Below are 21,892 nucleotides of genomic sequence, written 5' to 3'. Positions count from 1 at the left end.
GTTGTTTTTTATCCTATGCCTAGAAGGCAATGGCACCCCGCTCCAGTACCCTTGCCTGGAAAATCCCATGGACGGAGGAGCCTGGTAGGCTGCAGTCCATGGGGTCGATAGAGTCGGACATGACTGAGCGACTTCACTTTCACTTTTCACTTTCATGCATTGGAGAAGGAAATGGCAACCCACTCCAGTCTTCTTGCCTGGAGAATCCCAGGGACGGGGGAGCCTGGTGGGCTGCCGTTTGTTGGATTGCACAGAGTCGGACACGACTGAAGCAACTTAGCAGCAGCAGCAGCACCTAATAAGGGCTCAGTGGATCCTTGGGGGCTGGAGCAGTGACTTCTCAGCATAGACTACATATTTCAAAAATATAAGGACATCCAGAAACAACTTAAATGCCTATCAATTTAAGAACTGGTATAATGCAAAGCATAGTTTATCCAAATATCCAAAGAGAGAATAACATGCAGCTGTTAAAAGCCATTTTATTTTTTTTAATTTAATTTTATTTTTAAACTTTACAATATTGTATTAGTTTTGCCAAATATCGAAATGAATCCGCCACAGGTATACATGTGTTCCCCATCCTGAACCCTCCTCCCTCCTCCCTCCTCATACCATCCCTCTGGGTCGTCCCAGTGCACCAGCCCCAAGCCATTTTATAAGAATAGTGAATAATCTGGCAAGGTGTTCCAAATAGATTAAGAAGTAGAAGTTCCAAGATAGAGCTCACAGCTAGAACTCAGGGTGGCAACTGAAAGAATCTCCCCTTTCCCTCATTCCATCCTTTACCCATGGGCCTTCTCCCCTTGGAGAATGCCAGCAGGAACACTTTTAGCCTTTGCTGGAAGAAAAGTCTCTGTCTGTCTTATGAATGTAATAAAGAGTCTGACTCCACTTTTTGATGCTTGCTCATGGTGGGCGCTTTTCCCTTCCACATCTGAGAAGACTGATGAGAACACCTGGCACTCCCTGATTTGGGGCCCATGGAGAATTCGAACCATGCAAGCCCCTGTCATAGGGGGGCCTCACTCCAGCCCACCCTGTGACCACATTAACAACCCAAGCCAGTCCCCTTTGTCTGCACCTGAAGTTTATTTCCAGATCAGCCTAGGATCATGTTCTACTCTCCCCAGAAAACTTAATTCTGTGAGTTAAAAAATAACCTGTTGATACCTTCTTGGTGGGCATGGGACCATCAGCCTCTACATCAAAACCAGATTTTGGGTGGAGGTCTACCCTGTCTCTGCAGAATGGCTGCAATGCCAACCCTGGTGTCCATCTAAACCCTGAACTGTGAGTCTGGGGTCTGGATTTTCCAAGCCACACCTCCCCTTAGCCACTTCTCCTCCCATTAGGCTCTAGAAGCCACCTTGGTCTGGGAGGGGTAGGCCCTTATTCCTTATGGATGACTTACTTTTCTCGTTAGCTTCGCTCTAGCAATGACCCCTTGCCCGAGTAATGATAAGGATCTAGCTTCTGTATTTCCCCCACAACACAGTCAAGAGACAGTTTCATCCTGCACCCTGAGAAAGACTGGCTGCAGCCAGCCCTGCTCTTCTTGAGATCTAAGCCATAGATCTTTAAGTTCCTTCTCCAAGCTCCTGATATCCCAGTACCTGCTTGCCGGAGCCCACAGGATGGGATTAAGCTCAGCCTTTTCTCTTTGTGTCTCTCACTCTGGTATCTGTTTCCTACAGTTACTTTTTTATTACCTCATTTATTTAATTAGTTTTACTTTTTACTTTTCCAATTCCCTCTATTAAATCTCTCTGTTAAAATGACTATTATGTTCTCTGTTTTCCTAACTTAAAAAAGAATATTTATCTGTGTTGCAGCTTAGGGTCTTAACTGCAGCTCACTGCATCTTCTTTGAGTCTCATGGGATCTTTTGTTGGGGCAACAGACTCTCTAGTTGTGGTGCGGAGGCTCAGTAGTTGCAGCGCTCAGGCTTAATTGCTCTGTGGCATATGGGATTTTTGTTCCTTGACCAGGGACTGAACTCGTGTCCCTTGCACTGCAAGGTGGATTCTGAACCACTGGCCCAACCAGAGAAGTCCCTGTCTACTGTCCTGGTTTGATTCTTCCTGATGCAAATTGGAATCTACACCTGTAGGGGACAAGGTTTTGTACCACACTTTAGAAATAAGCAGTCATCTTTCTCTGAAATATTATTTCTCTGTTTATATTTGGAAGAAGATATGGGTTCCTCTTTGGTTTACCTGCTTTTAATCTAAGAAGACCTGGAGATGGACTGAGGGTCAGCCTCCTATAGATGAGCTGAAGGTACCAACATTCACCCATTTCCTCAGCTGTCCATTCTTTGTGAGGCAGATAGCAGTTCCCGTGCTGCTAACTGTGTGAGTATAGTTGATGTAATTTTGCCCAGAGTAGCCTTGAAGGCACATGTCCCATGGACAGGCTACTTCAGACCTAAGATCCATTCTCCAATCCTACCTTATAAAGGAGCCCTATAAATAGAGCCACTATTAAGTCTTTATTATTATTATTATTATTATTAGCTCCACATTTACTTCTTGAGCTTCTTCTTAATCTTCATTGTAACCTGGAAAGGAAGAACATTAAATGAGTGGTACCCTTAGCTTCCACAGGAGAAATGAATAGTAAAAATCAGAGAGAGACTGGAATAGAATTCCCCAAACTACATGGAATGATCCCTGGATGATGTTTATAGCTCTTCTTTCTCTTTTATACCTCTCCACATTTCATTTATAGTGAATTTACAGTATAATTCTGCTAAAGGAAAATTATAATAAAATTCGAAAATGAGGATAAATTAAATCTAGGCAGAAATTATATGAAAAAAAATGAACTTTCAAAAGCATGAAATTTGTAATCAAGTGATGTTGCCTCAACCATGTCCCCAGTTTCTTGTGTGTTCTCCCGGCCACGAGGAGATGTGTTGGTCCAAAGGGCTGCCATTTCCTCCTCCAGGGAATCTTCCCGATCGAGGGATCGAACCCAGGTCTCCCGCTTTGTAGACAGATGCATTGCTGTCTGAGCCACCAGGGAAGTCCAAGAAGAAATTACCGAAGCAAAGGATGTGAAGGGCTCTTTTAAGAAGCATAAGGAAAGGAAAATGATCAGGTAGAGGATAGAAGGAGATGTGAGCTGGAGAAATGAGGGGTGAAGAGGAGGAAGGAAAAAGCACAGAGTCGGCATACGGAGACATTCAATTCACCACCATCTATGGAGATTTCCTCTGAAAAGAGGGTTGGCTCCTGGCCCCAGTGAGCAGCGTCTCCAATCTAGCTCGCATGTCAGATGTCTGTCAGCACTCTGCGAGGACCACTGGAAATTAAGGCCATTCACAGTTTGTCTTGGACCTCGTCAAGTCCTCCCACCCCTACCAGCTACTGAAAAGGGAAGGGGAAAAAGTTATAAAGTTTCTCTGGCCTTGGTGAGAATAGCCAAAAAGGAAACGAGAAAAAGGCAGCATTAGCAAAGGAGGCATATTCCCAGGACTCCTCATTGTCAAAGTCCCCCTTTATTCATTCCCCCAAGTATTGAGCATCACTGCGTGCCAAGTGTTGCAGTAGGCACCGGAGACCATTATCAATGCCAACCTGAGCTAGGTGTTCTTTATCTCGCTGCATGTTCTTCTCCCAAACAAACCACAGTGCCTGGACCTCAGCCTGCTTCCAAGCCCTCTTCAGATGTTTCCTTTCCCCTGAGGGCAGAAGGTAGATTGTACTGAATATGTGCCTAGATGTCTCAGGAGGGGAAACAAGACAAGGAGTCGCATCTCCAATGTGTTACCTCCAAAAGGACACAGAGTCGATGCACAATACTGGATGCTTGGGGCTGGTGCACTGGGATGACCCAGAGGGATGGTATGGGGAAGGAGGAGGGTTCAGGATGGGGAACACATGTATACCTGTGGTGGATTCATTTCGATATTTGGCAAAACCAATACAATATTATAAAGTTTAAAAATAAAATAAAATTAAAAAAAAAAAAGGACACAGATCTGAGCAGCAATGCTTTCACCTGCTTTTCAGCTGACTCTGAAACTTTCTCCAACCTCAAAGTTGAAAATCTAGGTGTCATTCTTCAAAAGCACATCCATATGTACCTGTTTTTCACATGTTAACACCTTTGTCCATGATGTTACCCTCTGGATTTTCCTTTATCTTTTTTCCCATTTGCTGGCAAACTCCCAGTCAATTTGTATTTATTTTTCCTATAAAATATTATATATATATATATATATATATATATATTTAGTTAGTTAGTTAGTTAGTTCATTAGAGAAGGCAATGGCACCCCACTCCAGTACTCTTGCCTGGAAAATTGCATGGATGGAGGAGCCTGGTGGGCTGCAGTCTATGGGGTCGCACAGAGTCGGACACAACTGAAGAGACTTAGCAGCAGCAGCAGCAGTAGTTAGTTAGTTGCTCAAGCTCAGTCGTGTCTGACTCTTTGTGACCTCATGGACTGTAGCCCGCCAGGCTCCTTGGTCCATGGAATCCTCCAGGCAAAAATATTGGAGTGGGTAAGCCATTCCCTTCTCTAGAGGATTTTCCTGACCCAGGGATCGAACCTTGGTCTCCTGTGTTGCAGGCAGATAATTTACCATCTGTAGCCACTATATAAATATATCTAATGCATGTAGATAGATGATAGATAAATGGATCAATCAAAGAAAATAAAGACCATGTATACTTCAATCAGCTTCAGAAACAGAACATTACAGAGCCTTTGAAGCTGCCTATGTGTCCCTTCCTACATGTATTTCATTATCGGTCCCTCTGCCAACCTCCAGAAGTGACCACTGTTCTAAATTTTGTGTTTTTTTGCACAGATTTTTCCCACCAATATATCCCTCTGTTTAGGCAGGGGGGAAGGTGGGAGAGGAAGGAGAGGGCAAGAGAGTAACATGGAAACATACATTACCATATCCCTCTGTTTATTGTGCCTGTTTTATACCATTACAAGGGTGGAATCCTACTGCATATATTTTCCTCATGAATTACTGTTTTCAATTAATCTGGCATCTTGAAATTAATCTGCATTGATTTTTTGTACTGTAGTTTATTTTCTTTCTGCCGCATGGTATTCTAGTGTAATGACTATGCTACAATGCATCCATTCTACTGATTATGGGAATTTGCTATTTTACAAGATTTTGCTAGTAAAATCAATATTGCTGGAATCACACTTACTGAATGTGTCCTGGAATACATGTACAAGTTTTTCTAGGAAATATTCCTAGGAGTATAATTGCTGAATTCAGGATTTTTGAAGTTTAATAAGTTATGCCAATTTGTTTTCAGGGTGTTGGCTTAATTTACATTCCATCAGCCAGATATGAGAGCTGTTTCTCTACACCTTAACAGCAATCAGTATTATTAGACTTTCTTTTTTCACTAATCTCAAGTGTACTAAATTGTTCTCTTATGCCATTTTGGGAGCATCTCCTTTATAACTAATGAGAATGAGCATTTTTTCAAAAAGTACACTTATGTTTCTCTTTTCATGGTGTCTGTCCACATCTTTGTTCACTTTAAATGTGGTTTCATTTTCTATACTTTATATATTCTAGATACTAACACTTTTTATTGTTGCTAAATTTCATGGATAAGTTTTCCAATTTGTAGCTTTTTTTTCTCTTTCTTTATGATGATTTCTAGTAAACAGATTTTTAATTTTAAAATGTACTTAGCTTTATCAATCTTTCCATTTCTGATTTGTATTTTTGTATATTTTTATACTTTAAGATCATATATATATTCTTTTCTAATATGTTAACATTTTAATTGATTTTTACATGTAGTATAAATGAATATGTTCTTTAATTTTACCAGTGGCTAAGCCCATTTATTATAATAATTATACATATTTTCCTCTATTGTTCAGCAATGTTGTTTTTGTCATAAACTGTTTATATAAATGCCTGTACTATTGCTTAATTTTCTGTTATTTCCATTAGTTTATATGTCTATATCTGCAACAACCCAAAGTGATTTAATTATATGGTTTCAAACAAGTCTTACCATATGCCCAGGCAAATTCCTCTCTCATTTGTCTTCTTCAGGAGTGTCTCAGCTTCTGTTAGCCCTTATATAAATTTTAGAATTAGTTTGTCAATTCCACAAAAAAATAGAGAAAATCATGCAGAGATGTTGACTGGTATTCCATTAAAATTATCTAGTCAATTTGGGGAGAATTAATTGGGGCTTCCCTAGTGGCTTAGAATCTTCCTGAAATGTGGGAGACCCAAGTTAAATCCCTAGGTCAGGAATATCCCTTAGAAAGGAGAATGGCCACCCACTCTAATATTCTTGCCGAGAGAATTCCATGGACAAAGGACGGCTACAGTCCATGGGGTTGCAAAGAGTCAGTATTTCTACCTGTGAATATGTCATATTGATCAACTTATTTAGGACTTTTAAATATCTTTTAGTACAGGTTCTTTAAAAAAATTTTTCTACACAAATGTCATTTGATAGATTCATTTCTAGGCAACTTGTCTATTTGTTATTAGAAAATATTTTTAATTGAATTATCTAACTGTTCTTGAGAGAAGAAAACACTTTGATATCATTATTAATTTTATCTTAAGCAAATGTCTTATATTTTCTTATTAATTTTAAACATATTTGTCTATTTCTGATTCATATACAGAATATATGACGAGCACTTTTATTTCTTATTTACTAGTTTAATTGATTAATTGGTTAGTTAATGTTGCCTTTCTGAAATGACTAGGCTTGCTAGTATATCATTGAATCCTGTCTGGTTCTTGGTTTCATGGATAAAGTTGTTTTAATGTTGTACCATTAAGCATGAAGGTAGCTATATAATTTTTGTAGATTCCTGCATCATTATTTAGGGGCTTCCCTGTGGCTCAGACAGTAAAGAATCTGCCTGCAACGCAGGAGAACTGGATTCAGTGCCTGGGTACGGAAGATCCCCTGGAGAAGGGAATGGCTAACCACTTCAATATTTTTGCCTGGAGAATTCCATGGACAGAGGAGCCTGGCAGGCTCATGGGGTTGAGGAGTCAAACGTGACTGAGCAACACTTTACTTTTAGGTTTATACACATGATAAGGGGTTGAGTTTCCAAAATATGCAAAGAACTCAGAAATTCAATAGCAAAATAATAATAATACAATTAAAAAGCATGTTAAAGACTTGAATATTTTTTTCTAAAGAAGACATACAAATGGCCAAGTACGTGAAAAGGTATTCCAATCATCGGGAGCGTGAAAATCAAAACCACAATGAGAAATCACCAAAAGCCTGTTAAGACAGCTTTAATCAAGAAAACAAAAGATAAATGTTGGCAAGGATGGGGAGAAAAGGGAACCCTTGTGCACTCTGAGTGAGAATGTAAAATCGATACTGTCATTAGAGAAAAAAATTATGGACAGTTTTCAAAACATTAAAAAATAGAACTACTACATGATCCAGCAATCCCACTTCTGGATATACTTCTGAAGGAAATAAAATCAGTATCTGAGAGAAACACATGTATGCCCAAGTTCATTGCACATTATCTGCCATAGACAAGATGTGGAAAGAATCTAAGTGTCTGTCAATGAATGAATGTATAAAGAAAAATATGATACAGCTTTTATATATAATACATAATGCATTACATTATAATAATATTTTGTATATAATAGAATATTATTCAGTCATGAGAAAGGAAGAAATCCTGTCATATATGTTATGGGTGAAACTGGAGGACATTACGCTAAGTGAAATCAACCAGAGAGAGAAAGACAAATACTGTATGATCTCACTTATTTTATTTCTGATTAAAAAAAAAAAAAAAAGCCAAACTCATAGAAACATAGAGGAGAATGCCAGAGGGAGAAGGGTGAAGGGGAAAATGAGAAGACATTGATCACAGGGTAAAATTTGGCAGGTATACGATGAATTAAGTTCTGGGAATTAATGTACAGCATGGAGACTACAGTTAATAAAATGTACTCAGTTCAGTTCACTCGTGTCCGACTCTTTGCCACCCCATGAACCACAGCATGCCAGGCCTCCCTGTCCATCATTAACTCCCAGAGTCCACCCAAACCCATGTCTATCAAGTCGGTGATGCCATCCAACCATCTCATCCTCTGTCAACCCCTTCTCCTCCTGCCCTCAATCTTTCCCGGCGTCAGGGTCTTTTCCAGTGAGTCAGCTCTTTGCATCAGGTGGCCAAAGTACTGGAGTTTCAGCCTCAACATCAGTCCCTCCAATGAACACCCAGGACTGATCTCCTTTATGATGGACTGGTTGGATCTCCTTGCAGTCCAAGGGACTCTCAAGAGTCTTCTCCAACACCACTGTTCAAAAACATCAGTTCTTCGGTGCTCAGCTTTCTTTATAGTCCAACTCTCACATCCATACATGACCACTGGAAAAACCATAGCCTTGACTAGACGGAAAATGTACTATATACTTGAAATTAGTTAAAAAGCTGGATTTGAGCATCTCACCACAGCAAACAAAAGGGTAACTATGTGAGGTGATAGACATGTTAATTAACTGGATTGCTGTAATCACTTCATAACATATATGCATATCAAATAATCAAGTTTGTACACTTTAAATATATACAATTTTGTCAATTATACTTCAATAAATCTGAAAGGAGCAATAGGAAAAAAATTATTACTTTTTATTGCTTCTTGAAAATTGACATTTTTATTCGCTAGTAGAGGTTAACTTATACTGAATATTTTTCTGCCTTTATTGAGGCTTATTTTTATCCTTTAATATCACTATGATAAAGCATCTTAATAGATTTTATGTTGAATCAATTTTGTTGTCTGAATTAGAGTGTGTGTGTGTGTGTGTGTGTGTGTGATCGGTCATGTCCAACTCTTCGAGTCCCCATGGACTGTAGCCTTCCAGATTCCTCTGTCCATGGGATTTTCTAGGCAAGAGTAATGGAGTTGGTTGCTATGCCTTCCTCCAGGGGACCTTCACCACCCAGGGATCAAACCCGCATCTCTTGCATCTCCTGCCTTGGCAAGTGGACTCTTTACCACTGTGCCAACTGGGAAGCCCCCTGAATAAGAGTGATGATGGATTAATGCTGGGCTTAGATCATGATTTCTTCACAATGGTCATCAAACTGTATGGCTGAATGTTTACTTTTTTTTTTTTTTTAAGCCTACTGATTTACTCCCCCAAACATCTTGTATATCACTAGTATTATACATACCTCACATGAAATACTGGGCTGGATGATTTCCCAACTCAGTTTTTTTCTTTCTTTTTTTTTTTTTTTTGTTGCTATAAGACATGTAGTATCTTAGTTCCCTGACCAGGGATCAAACTTGCATTCCTTGCATTGGAAGCATGGAGTCTTAACCACTGGAATGCCAGGGACATCCCTTCCAACACAGTCTTGAATTTAAGAGTCCAGTGAATGGTACAGATGAATGCTGAGTTCAAGAAGAGGGCTTTCTGGAGGTAGTGGGAATTCTTAGCTAAATCAAATCCTGGGAATAGTAAAGAAATGAACTCTATATTCTCTGAGACTGTCTAGCTGAATTCTGGCCAATGAACAGACATAGTATTAGCAAAATAAATATTTATTTGATACTTAAGTTTGCCAGGAGACTTACATTCCTGAACTTTACTCTAGATTTTATGGATCATTAGATACAACCAAATAATCAATCTACATTCACAGTTAGTTGGCATCTGACAAGAAACTCAACATGAAACTTCTTGTGTGTCTGCTGTTACTGTCTCACTAATGTCAAGGTTGCTCATGAGAACGTAGTCAGGATTTTATGGTCGAGTCATCAGGAGCAAGACATTTCTCCAAATAGTGTAGTACTGCACAGGACAGTAAAGTGTGTCCTAAACAGCTTCAGTTCTTGCTTGCCCAGTAGACCCAATATTCGGAAACCCAGTGACCCACTCTTCACCTGGCACCGTACTGTCCCCTGTGGGTGGGAAGCAGTTTGCATGGCTGTTTTTTCCCAGGAGAAGAAGACAGCTTGCTTTTTTCTGTTCCTGTTTATTTTGCAGCAACTGAAGTCTTTCCAAACAGCAGTTAATGAACATTTCAGAGACATCACCCCAGACTGTCTTGGAAAAGCTGTAAAATTCAACCGCCACCTGAGTTAAGACTTGAAGCATGTAAATAGCAAGCATGTCACAGTTTCTGAGGGGTGCGCATCTGATCCATGATGACCCAGCCAGCATCTCTCTGTGTTGCTCAGTAGGAGACATAGAACGGAAGACCTGGTCTTCTCGCAGCCTTGCCTATAAGGTGCAGTGATTTTTTTTTTCTTTTTTAAGTGGTTATCTGTTAATTTAAAACTGTATCTGACTCTTGAAAATCTGCTTTATAAGCCAAGAAAAAGATGATTTAGATATTAGCTGTTCACTTTTTACAAATAACCGCATATCTCTAGTTTAAATTATTTTAATTCTAGTCTCCGATTTGCCATTAATTTGCTATATTTCTTGGGTTAGTCAATGGCACCCCACTCCAGTACTCTTGCCTGGAAAATCCCATGGATGGAGGAGCCTGGTAGGCTGCAGTCCTTGGGGTCGCTAAGAGTCGGACGTGACTGAGCGACTTCATTTTCACTTTCACTTGGGTTAGTTATTGATTTGTCTGTCTCAGTATACCTATGACAACAAAGAATTAAAATAATACAAGACGATTACCACAAAACAAAAATGGGATTAAGTAATCAGTAGGACTGAAGCGACTTAGCAGCAGCAGCAGCAGGATTACTAAAGATGTGTAGTTCTTGATTGGAAACTAACATCCAACAAGCCTTTTTTTTTTTTTTTTTTAATTGAAGTCCAGCTGATTTATAATGTTGTGTTAATTTCTGCTGTACAGCAGAGTGACTCAGTTATACATATGTATATTCTTTTCCTATTTTTCCATTATGGCTTATCTCAGCATATTGAATATAGTTCCCTGTGCTACACAATAGGGCCTTGTTTATACATCCTGTATATGCTAGCTTGCATCTGCTAATCTCAAACTCCCCCTCTTCCTTCCCCACCCACCCTCCACCTTGGCAACCACAAGTTTCAACAAGTCTTCTATCAGCTATCACTCTCTAAACGTCTACTTCCAGGGACAAGTCTTCTGTGGGGATTGATTCTCAGAAACAGTCTCTGATTCATGCCCAAGACACAGGGGGAGCTGCCTGATGTGAACACACATCTTGGGAAATTAGTGAGCCAAGTGAAAATAGGAAGTTGAGATATTGCCCAATTCCACCATTAATGTACCTCCAAAGCATATACATGAAAATAAACATCAAATTTTGAAAATTCAGATGTTCTGTCTAAACAGAGCAAGGGCAGTGTGAACAGCTTAACCAAGTAAACCAGGGGGCAGGGGTGGAGAAAGACTAACAAACTTGGGAGTTTCAGAGGAGCAAAAATCACGACTTAAACTTTAGAGGGCTGAATTCTAGTCTTTGACTCTACCTTTTACTGGCTTTGTGACACCAGACGGGTTGCCTGACCAGGGCCAGCTTCATGGACATGTGCCCTGTGTAATCACAAAAGACCCCGCACTTAGAAACATCCTGTCCTTGGTTGAATGCCCTCCATTCTGCCATCTTGACATTCCCAATAATTTTTTTAACAAGAAGCCATACACTTTCACTTTTCACTGGGTCATGTAATGATTTAGCCAGTCCTGAGCTTAATCTTTTCAAAATGTAGCTTTTCCATCTCTTTTTTTAATGAATTTATTTAATTACAGGCTAATTACTTTACAATATTGTAGTGGTTTTGCCATACATTGACATGAATCAGCCATGGGTGTACATGTGTTCCCCATCCTGAACCTCCGTCCTACCTCCCTCCCCATCCCATCCCTCTGGGTCATCCCAGTGCGCCAGCCCTGAACACCCTGTCTCATGCATTGAACCTGGACTGGCGATGTATTTCATATATGATAATATACATGTTTCAATGCCATTCTCTCAAATCATCCCACCCTCACCTTCTCCCACAGAGTCCAAAACTCTGTTCTTTACTGAGCTGGTTGGGAACTTTCATAAATACGTCACTTAATCCTTAAGAGAATCCTGGCGGCAGGGGGGGAGATGCTGTAGCTTTTCCATCTCTAAATGAGAATACTTGTTGTTCAGGATTCTCTTATGGATTAAACGATGTATTTATGAAAGTTCCCAACCAGCTCAGCACATGATGTGTTTGTTAAATACATGGTAAGTCTTGTTCTTTACTTTGATCCATTTTGAGACCTGCATCTAACTCTTCTTCTTTAAAAGGAGACATAAGACTAAGGGTTTCCTATTTCCTCCTCACTTTATTTTCACAGACTGGTGCAGTCCATATGTGGGAACGTAAAATCATCATGAATAAAAGTTGTTTTGGGCCAGCTCAGAAATATTAAATGTAATAAAACTTCTCATGTGTTTATGACTGGGTCTGTGGCCTCACATGGACTGGTAGCTCTGATAAAGCTTCTGAGAATTTCAGCAGCACATGGCATTTCAAAAGTGCAACATGCCCCCAAAACAATTAACACTGAGCTTGACCCTTTGCACATATTTTCCAGACAAATAACCCCTTAAATGGCCAGTATCTTACTTCATTGAATCTTCTTAAGTTATGGGGAAAATATGAGTTGTTACTATGGAGAAGTTGCATCATTTGTTTCCCTTGAACTCTCCATTCTTGAGACATTATTAATTTTTAAAGAATGAGAATTCTTCGATTTTAGGAAAGGTCTTCTCTCTTCACCTCTTGATGAAGATATTTTGATGAATATCTTCCATTGTTTGATCTTGTTTTCATGTATACATTTTCTTTATTTTAAAATAATTTGGCATTATGGTTGTGTAGTTTCATTTTTACCTAGAATGGAGTAGAATTGTGCATGAGAGTCGAGGGATTTCTAACAAAATAAATAATAAAATCAGAATGATAAGCCACAGCTAATGAACTATGCACTAGTATTGTCAAGAATTTAAAATGCCTTTTATTCAGAAAAACCTATATATGATTATCTCCCACAGACAAATGCAGAAAATAGAGTTTAATGAGGGGAAACAATTTGACTACAGTCACATTAACTGTAGCCTGAGACTTGAATCCATGTCTGTTGAACTCCAGAGCCTGCATTTTAATCCTTATGATGTCCAAAGCAAAAATATCAGATCTGTGAGGACATATCATAAGGAAAGAAAAGTGCAAGTGAACTGTCACTCATTCATTCAAGAATCTAGCTGATATTCACAGAGCATGCTCTGAGTCAAACACTGTCCCAGGCCACGGGAACGCAGTGCCTACAGTAGAATAATCCTCACTTCCAGGGGCTTAGAAAGTGAAAGGCACAGCAGGCCAGGTAAATCTGCTGTTTGAGTTGTGCTAAATAGTATGAAAGAGAAGTGTAGGGTACTTGGTGAGTGTATAACCGGAGAATGGATCCTGATCTGGTATGGAAAAAAGGAGCTTTTCCTTGGGGAAGTGATAGCAGGGTTAAGACTTGAAGAATGAGTAGGAGTAGGTGGGAAATGGGGGTGTTCGTCTGATCACTCTGTCAATGGAAGTGCCATTACTAGGGTGAGGAAACCTAAAACAGGTTACAGTAGACACAACGGTCAGGGAGAGAAGTGGGGAGAGAGATCTCTTTTGCAGGTACGAAGCCTGAAATCCTTGTGATACAGCCAAGCAGAAGTGTCAAGGAGACTATCTTATATTCAGGTATAAAACTCGAATGAAGAGTTTAGGCTGGAAATACAGATGTGGGGCTAATTGACAAAGTTATTACAAAAGGGTGATATAGGAAGGGATGGACAACAAAGGTGGAAAGAGTAGACCTTTGAAAAGTAGAGGGAAACTTTATCTTGTGATAGTGGAAAGAGAAAAAGAACGTAAGGACACAGGTAGATACCGAAGTTATGTTGTAGTACAACATGTAAGTACTATACTGGTGACTTGGACAAGGGACAACCAAGGCAGGTAGGAAAATGAACTGCTGAACTTCGTGCGAAAGGGGAGAGAGGATTAGAGAAGCAGCAAGGACAAAGGAGGGTTTCCCTGGTTTTTCAGACAGTAAAGAAACTGCCTGCAATGCAGGAGACCCTGGTTTGATTTCTGGGTCAGTTCAATCCCTAGGTTGGTTCAATCCTTGGGTTGGTTCGATCCCTGAGTCAGGAAGATCCTCTGTAGAAGGGAATGGCAACCCACTCCAGTATTCTTGCCTGAAAAATCCTATGGACAGAGGAGCCTGGTGGGCCATAGTCTAAAGGGTTGCAAAGTGTTGGACACAACCGAGCAACTAAAAATTTCACTTTCTTTCTTTCACACACAGTGAAATATTTGAAAAGATGAAAAAGCATTAACTAGGCTGATCTGTTGCTAGAATTAGCAAGTAGATTACGTTATGCAATATTTAGGACAAACTTATACTAAACTTTTGTTGTTGTTTATCTGAAATTCATATCGTGCTGGGTATCCTGTATTTTATCTGACAGTCCTTTAGGCAGAAAAGTTAGGAAAAAGCACTACTGCAGAGGGTACAAAAAAATTAAAAGCATGAGTCCTGACAAGGCATGAAGTATTTAGGGAATCACAAGTAGCTCATAACAAGCAAACTAAGGAGCAATGATAACACAAAGATATTCAAGGGTCATAATATGATGTTTGTTTGCAGGCTTACTTTAGGTGAACAGTTCTGTTTGATGTTCACCAGGTAGTTCAGCCTGTAGCTTGGGAAGCAGGTAGGCAGGTAGGTGTCATATAGGAACAGGAGCATATCAGTTCAGTTCAGTTCAGTTCAGTTGCTCAGTCATGTCCGACTCTTTGTAACCCCATGGACTGCAGCACACCAGGCCTCCATCACCAACTCCTGGAGTTTACCAAAACTCATGTCCATTGAGTTAGTGATGCCATCCAACCATCTCATCCTCTCTAGTCAGTCCCCTTCTCCTCTCACCTTCAATCTTTCCCAGCATCAGGATCTTTTCCAATGAGTCAGCTCTTCGCATCAGGTGGCCAAATTATTGGAGTTTCAGCTTCAACACCAGTCCTTCCAATGCATATTCAGGACTGATTTCCTTTAGGATGGACTGGTTGGATCTCTTTGCAGTCCAAGGGACTCTCAAGAGTCTTCTCAAACACCACATCAATTATTTGGTGCTCAGCTTTCTTTATAGTCCAACTCGCACATCCATACATGACTACTGGAAAAACCATAGCCTTGACTAGATGGACCTTTGTTGGCAAAGTAATGGCGTCTGCTTTTTAATATGGGAACATACACTATGGTCAAATTTAAGGAAGGAAGGAAAACATACAGTTGTTTGAACACCTCTGGTAGATCAATTCCTTTATGACATTCTCAATCTCTCTTTCTGTCTCGCTCTCCAGTGGAAGCTTGAGGGAGGTAGTTTCAGCAGTATGTCCCTTTCCCCTGCAAGGGTCTTTGCACAACTGTAATGGGATGCAGTTTCTCTCACTAGGATCGTGAGACTCCATGCAGACATGAAACGTGCTCTTTACTGACGGGAACTCGAATCTAGAGAAGGAGTCTCGTGAATGGCTGAGTCTTCTTTCATAACTCTGAATACTTCAAAAACTGCCATCACCTTCCATGAAGCAAACACACGCACATCTTCTTCCCTAAATGCTCACATTTTTCTGGAGAGTCCTATCCTGTTTACCGTAAAACCAAACAACTTTGAAGGTCCAAATACGTGCAAGTTCTTTAAAGGTTTAAACATGATTCTTCCCCTTGAGATTTATGTGTGTGTACACTCACGGTTTCCAAGTGTTGGCCATTGCCTCGGGGAATAGGACAGCTTGTTTTGGCTACAGTTTGGGAACAGCACAATTGAGACATTGCTCACATAAATGACACAAACCCCACTGGTGATGTCATGGCTTTGCATGGAGATGTTGCAAAGGAGTCCATTTAAAGGTATTGAAAAGGAACACTTGGGTTGATCTTTATCTTGGGCTTCTGAGAAACTGGATCTTTATTATTAATATAACCTCATTATTTTAGGTAACTTGACTACGACTGTGGGTCAGATCACTTTCAGAAATGCATATTTCACATCTACTGTGAACCAGGTATGGGGTTTATTGCTAACATTTTCAGAATGAACTAAATACTATCCCTGTGTATCTCCTTTCTCTCCTGCTCTTTTTCCTCCACTGCTTCATTTTAATTTTTTCTTGCTTTAGTCACTGAAAGATACAGTTTGAAATACCCCTTAATTACCATGTTTTATGGACTTCAGAAAAGTTCCCTTTCAGTTCTAAACTGCCTTAAAGATAATGAGTAGAAGGCTGGGTGCAAAGGTCATTTCAAGAAAATGTTTTGTTTATTTTTTAAATCCCATGACAAAAATGGGCTTAAAGCATCTTTTTATTGGGTGGTAGGTAATTGGACCCCGGGTGGGTCAATTTTGAACTGCCAAAATGGCTTTTGGAATGTCTGGCATATTTTGTAAAGTGTTGTGATAAAGGAAATATAAGTGGAAGGTGATGTGGGAGCCTAAAGAGGAGCTCTTGATTCAGACTGGAGCAGGGATGTCGGTAAAGATGTCTGAGAGTGAAGTCTTCTGAAAGGAAGCAGTGCCTGAAGGATCAAGAAGACGACTTTACAGAAGGGATGAAGAAGAGAGATATTTCAGGCAGGGGGAATCCTTTGGATAAATGCCTGATGGTGTGAAACAGCAAGATGCTTAAAAGGTTACTCCAAGGCAAACTCCATCATTCTGCAGACAGATTCCTGGCCTCTAGAGAGGGGTTGTGGGTTGGAGGTACTTACCTGAAGTTTTAGAACAGCTGTCAGAGCACAGATCAGAACCCTAGCTTCCTGACTCCAGATCACTGGTCTTCTGTGCCAGTGTGAGCCCTTTGTTCCGCATGTTTAGACTACATTCCAAGACCTTAATGCTGGTCAAAGTTCCTGTAAATATCCCAGTTATCCCAAGCAACAATACTTACCACAAGTTCCGTGAGAAGTCCAAGACCACCCTATTTGCTAGATGAAGGATTCTCTGGAGGTTTTTTTACGGGATTAACAAACCATGGAATGTCTCTAACTTTCTAATGGGGATGGGTCCTGGCTACTGTTATTTTGAAAAATTCCTTCAAGTAACTTTAAATTGACCCAGGTGGGTCAAAGTTGAAACTGACCCAGCTTCCTCCTACTCCCTCTTTTTCTCTGTTTTCTGCCCTGCTATTGCATTCTCAAAAGTCACTTAAAGACAATTTCTGTTTTGAGGGAGTATATAATTTAATTACCATATTACATAAACTTCCAGAGAGTTCTACTTGACTTCTATCCTTCCTAGAGCCCCTGGTAGGAACCCGGGATATAAGCTGTTTGACCTTGAGCAAACCACTTTTTCAGTTCCATTCTTCATATCTGCCTAAGGAGACTGATCGGACTGGCTGACTTTTCAGATTTCTCCCAGCCCTAAATTTTAATATTTTATTTTTCTAAGTAGTTGCTGGCAGGAAGATTAACTTTCTTGCAAGTTGCTTTCAAAAATTAAATATGTTCCAGGAGTTTGATCTAAGGAAGAGCTAAATTGCCAAGCATGAGCCTTGATGGCTTCCACAATCCTCCCCTTGGTGCTTTGGGCCAAAGAACATGACTGCCTTTTCCCAACTCTTGAAGCTCTCTTCATTCTTCTTGCCCAGCTTCCCGTACATCTCCTTGGATGGCCTGCCGTGTTTCTCCTGCTGCCAAATGAAAACAAAAATAAAACAAAGCCAAAACAGCACTTCTGTAATTTTGTAGAGGGAAATCATTTGAAATAGCTCCTCAGGCTTCAGTTTTCCAAAGCAGCTCTTCAATTTCTCAAGGACAGTTTGTCATGGTCCCCACTTTTCCACCGTCTAAGGGAAGTGATCAAGTAAGTACAAGTCTAAAGATATAGGGATGGAACTAATTTCTCATTAGAGATTGCCATAAAATGGGAATTTTTTCTTCTCTGATCTCGAAATGTGGCAACAACATTTTCCAACAAGGCTAGGTGGGAGGAATGTTGACATCTCTTCATTCCTCCACTGTAAGATCACCACATCCTTTGGACAAGTGATAACACACTTCAATTCATTCCCACACATGAGAAGAATTCCTTTTTTCACAGTGGCACAGTTGGAGGGTTCTGAGAAAATGCTCACAGAAGTCTGCCATACCCGCCTGCTATAGCACAGTTTATACTGGCTTCCTCATTTCATTGCCTCTGACTTCTTACCTTTTCCTTATGTTCCTGTAATAGCATTCTGCCTGGAGTTCCCCAAAGTCCCTATGATGTCTTGGTCCAATTCCTGGCACTTCATGGGAAAGCCCCTCAAGTCACTTGTCCTGAGGATTCTGTCCATATATCCATGAGTTGAATTGTCATCCTAACTCCAATTCCACCTCTATCATGACAGTTCTTACATTATACTCCAAAAACTTGTAAGTATATGCCATTCTTGGAGGAGCAGGTCTCCATCTGATTCATCTGAAAACACTCAGCATGTGCCCAGCGAGGCTCTGGAGAGTGCTGGATAGCCCTTAACTAAGAACTAGGCAGGTATACTGTGATAAATATATCTTCCAAACAAAGATGAGCACACAGTAGACCTTCAATGCATGTGTTGAAATGATTAATAAAACACTCTTAACTAGAAGAAGATAAAATGTAATAGCTTGTAAGGGCACGTGTGGAACAAAAGGTCTGAATAAGAGGGAACTCCTCCTGCCTGCCTGCCCTGAGCTAGGACATCATTATCTTCCTGCCAGAACATCAGATCTTCTTGGGTTTCAAGTATGCTGGCTGGTTTTCAGAATGGAACTCACTCTATCAGCTCTCGCAGCTCTCAGGCCCTCAGATTCCAACTGAATCTATACCATTGTCTTCCCTGAGTCTCCAGCTTGCAGAAGTCCTGAATTTTTTTAGCCTCCATAATCACAACACAATTCCCTATAACAAATCTGTGTGTGTATGTGTGTGTGTATAAGATAAGATTGCTGCTGCTGCTGCTGCTAAGTCACTTCAGTCGTGTCCGACGGATTGTCTAATAGCTTGGTATTTAGGAACAGTGTTTACTATGCAGAAACATTTATGGTGGGCAGGGGAAGTTCTATTTGGATTAGAAGGCTAGCGGTGTGATGCTAGACTAAGACATCTGAACTTTCACCTCAGGGTATGGAAAAGCTTTGGAGTGTTTTAACTAAAGAATAGATGTATCTGATTTACATTTAGAGACATCCCTTTGGCAATGATGTGGATTATGAATTGGGGGGACCAAACTAGAGGTATTTGATATTCCACCTTCAAAACACTTGGTTGATCTGATGTATCCTCAGTACCACGTACGTGACAGGCGTATTGCTGTGAGCTAAGGTTGGGACGAGGGCAGAGAGTGGAAACAGTGCATCAGATTTCCCTGCCTGCCGTGATGTCACCGTCCAGGGCAGTAAAATTATTGGCATGTTTTCAGAAACACTTTAAAGTTCTTTTCAGGCTTAATCCCGGACTCATGACAATTCCTCAATAATATGTATGGACTAAAATATGACTGAGAAAATAAATAACTAAATAAAGTATAGCTGTCACCTTTTGCCCAAGATTTTAAGTGAATAAAACATTAATCAACAATTTTAAAGCACATATCCATTTACAAAGAATTTTCTCATCCCCTACCTTTATGATTCTAAAAAAGCAATGAAAGTAGGTAATCTTTTTGATCACATTTATTTATTGCATGAGGTAATAGACTTTACAGAAGTTAACATTATTTATTCATTATACAGCCAAGTGTAGACTTGAAATTGCATTCTCTAATTTCAGATACATTTTTATTTCATTAGCCTCTCTATAGTAGTTAATAATATGCATCCCCTGAAGGTAGTCTGTAGAGAGACTTGAGCCCTGTAATAGTCTCCCCGAGGAGGTACAAAAAGTGAAATAAATGGAAGAACTCACTAGCCAAGGAAAATCCACGCTCAGGCTGTTGAATCACCTGGGAACCAAGCTGACAGGCAGGTGGCTTTACTCTTGGTGGCAGACCAATATACTTTGCAGGAACTTAAATGGCTTCTTGACATAGACTCTGTTCATGGATTCTCCTGGAGTCATTCACTTATTCATTTACATACTCATTCATTCAGGATGTCATCCAGCTTTTTAAAGCAGGCCAGGCCCAAAAGGATGATCTCATCCTGTCTGGGGAACTCAGACCCTGGAATAGGGTCTGGCAAGAATTTTCTCTCCGGTGTAAGTGGGTCAGGAGGCCTGGGAGATTGAGAATAAGAGAGCTGTCTGTTAAATAGCCCCTCGGAAGGGAAAATGGCCCCTTCTGAGGCCCACAAGGGGACCATGTGTCTGTCTGTCCCAAGTCTCCTCTGGGCCACGTCTGTTTTAAGTTCTGTGCCTGTCTGTTTTAAGTTTTGGAAATAGGAAAATCAACTCATACTCCACCTTCTTTGTACCGAGCAGAGGAATTTCACATGAAACATAAATTCAGTCTAACTCCAAAAAGATCCACAGCTTTCCAATTGACTTATGTAAGCCCCAGAGTGGCCTGTTACCAATGAAGGGAATAAGGCTTTGAAGTTAGAGAAAACAGGGTTCAAATCCCACACTGAACGTGTTGTGTGAACTCCACCAAATAAGTTATCTTCCCCAAGCTTTACTGTGCTTATTTGAAAGATGGAGAAAATATTAACTTCAGAGCATAGTTGGGAGCAATGAATGGAAAAAATTCAAAGGATATTAAAAGCAGAACCATTTGTTGTGTATTACTCCCTGCCCTACTTATAATTTCTAAAATTGAATCATCACAGAATTCATTTGACTAATGAACCCTGAGATGGAAAGATAATACAGGACTTTCCTGGACGTGACAACCACATCAGTGAGAGAATCCAGAGTTCCAAGTCAAAGCCAGCCTATCTGACTCTACATTCACGCCTATGAGCTTGATGACATAGAATTTCTGTGCTCTTCTCTTGCACTTTTTTGCTATCCTCCCCACAGCTTCCCTTCTCTACCTTCTCTTTCTTCATCACTGAAAACAATCCTGTGGTTCAGTTTAAGATGAAGACATGCAAGCTTGTGGTTTAAATCCAATACAGCCCAACACCAGTGTTCTGTGGTTCTCCTACTCCCGAATCATCCAACTCCGGTCATATATTCAGCACCCAGTAGGTGTTCATCTGTATTTCTTGACAGTTGGTTCCAGAGTAAAAGCGTATCTGAGACTTGCCCCCTTGAGAACTGGCAGCTATGACTGTGTGTAGATTGGAAGACATTGTCCAAGATGGAGAGGGTGAGTAGGGAACTAGAGCCTGTGACTGCAGGAGACTGGACGGTATCCAGAATGTTCACCGCAGTTTACACATGTGTCTCTGGTGGTGGCATTTTCCATCTGCTGCATCACCCCTCTAGGTTTGGTTCACAGCAGTAGGGCTTCGGGGAGGCATCAGTACAAGTCTTCCCTTCAACGCACTCTAAATGAGAAGAGTGGAGAGCCACTCTCTACCCCCACCCACATTTAAGGCAGCAAATGGAAAGATGTCAGGAGACCTGAGTTCTTGGTGTACAGTTCCTTTGGTGAAGAGACTATGATGACACTTCACATCTGTTGTGACTCTGCTGCCAGAGCCTGAGAACTACACTCTCTAATGCTGTATCTGCACCCCTGACTCCACAGGGACGGCTTTTCTCTGCCCTTCCCAGCATGCAGACACCAGCCCTTTAGCACATCCACTCCCCTCACCTAAGAAACTGGTCTTAAACCATGTTCTCATTGTCCTCTGCATCCAGATTCACAATGTCACAGGGAGAGTGATGCTGTCAAGAACGGATACAGATGCCTTAGCAATGATGATGGCTTGACAAGGACGGGACATGTAGTCTGTTAGAACCAGGCTGCATGGGGTCAAC

This window comes from Bos indicus, chromosome 8 (assembly GCF_029378745.1).
Source record: "Bos indicus isolate NIAB-ARS_2022 breed Sahiwal x Tharparkar chromosome 8, NIAB-ARS_B.indTharparkar_mat_pri_1.0, whole genome shotgun sequence".
Lineage (NCBI taxonomy): Eukaryota > Metazoa > Chordata > Mammalia > Artiodactyla > Bovidae > Bos > Bos indicus.
The sequence above is the reverse complement of the archived record's forward strand: the minus strand, read 5'-3'. Positions refer to the sequence as shown.